At 45.1% G+C, this 1,367-nt stretch overlaps 1 pseudogene across 1 annotated transcript; it reads right to left on the bottom strand.

Moving 5' to 3' along the window:
* Positions 1–216: 216 nt before the first annotated feature.
* Positions 217–635, bottom strand: LOC101570018 (annotated as a pseudogene). Its single transcript, XR_001117156.2, has one exon. The product of XR_001117156.2 is annotated as a eukaryotic translation initiation factor 1 pseudogene (transcript).
* Between the last annotated feature and the right edge of the window lie 732 nt (positions 636–1,367).

The raw sequence follows: 1,367 nt of genomic DNA, 5'->3' as shown, positions 1-1,367 counted from the left end.
GGGGCGCTGCTGAAACACTGCGGGACTGCAGCTCCAGCCACACGCTGCCCACGGCCCAGAGCGTGAGCTCCGCTCAAATGAGGGACTTCCAGACTAGCCGGCATGACTCTTTTCAGTTTATTACATGAAGGAGTTACACGAGTCCAAGTGAAAGCGGACCCCGATGGTTACATTATACAAGCTGTGAGGTTTTTAAACACGTGACAAGGGACTGAAGGGACGCTCTACTCATTGGAAGGAAATCCTCACGTAAGCTTCAGTGAGCCACAAGCACTTAAAACCCGTGAACCTTCAGCTGATCGTCCTTGGCCAGTCCGATCTCTACCAGGAACTGGCATATGTTCTTGCGCTGGTCACCCTGGAGCTGGATTACTTCTCCATATTCTGGATGCTCGATGACAGTACCATTGCAGGCAAATTTCTTCTTAAACGCCTTCACCAGTTTCTTTTTATCGTAATCATCAGCGATCCCTTGGACGGTGGTGAGGGTCTTCCTGCTGTTTCTCTGTTGGATTCTTATATGGATATAATCCTCAGTGCCAGCAGGAAGCAGGTCATCACCCTTACTTGCATCAGCAAAGGGGTCAAAAGAGTGGAGGTTCTGGATAGCAGACATACGATACGATTCCTTTTCCTCGGTGGAGACGGCCTGCGGAAGGCGGCTGTGGGAGAAGGTGGGCTGGTAAGGGGGGGGACGGATCGCCGAGAAGCAGGGGGCTCAAGCGCGAGGCAGCTGAGTCGTCGTCGTCGTGGGCTCAGTGACTGGGGCCTCTTTCTTTCTTTTGGATGGTATTGTGAAAGGTGTTGTTTCTCTTAATTTCTCTCCAAGTGAGTTTGTTATTTATGGTAAGGCTATTGGTTTTTGAGTATTGGCTTTGTATGCAGCTATGCTACTGAATTTGTCTATTAAATCTAGCAGCTTTTAGTGGAGTTTTTAGGGTCTTCTATGTATAGTATCATGGCACCTGAAAATGGTAATTTAATCTCTTCTTATTGTATTCTTTTTCTTTCTTTCTCTTGTCTATTTGCTCTGGATAGGACTTTTGTATCTATGTTCATTAGGGAGATTAGCTTGTAGTTTTCTTTCTTGGTTGGATCCTTCTCCAGTTTTTCTGTAAGCGTAATGCTTGCTTCCAAGAACGAATTTGGGAGTATTGCGTCCCTTCAGTTTCATGAGTAGAGGTGCTAGGTCTTCTCTAATTCCTTGGAGAATTCAGCAGCGAATTCATCAGGGCCTCAGCTTTATTTTGTTGGTAGATATTTAAAAATTACATCTATTTATTTATTTATTTATTTATTTATTTATTTATTTATTTTGGTGGAACCAGGGATTGAACTCATGTCCTTGCACTTGCCAGCCAAGCGCT

Source organism: Octodon degus, unplaced genomic scaffold (genome assembly GCF_000260255.1).
Source record: "Octodon degus isolate 3935 unplaced genomic scaffold, OctDeg1.0 scaffold00059, whole genome shotgun sequence".
In the NCBI taxonomy this organism is placed as follows: domain Eukaryota; kingdom Metazoa; phylum Chordata; class Mammalia; order Rodentia; family Octodontidae; genus Octodon; species Octodon degus.
The sequence above is the reverse complement of the archived record's forward strand: the minus strand, read 5'-3'. Positions and strand labels throughout refer to the sequence as shown.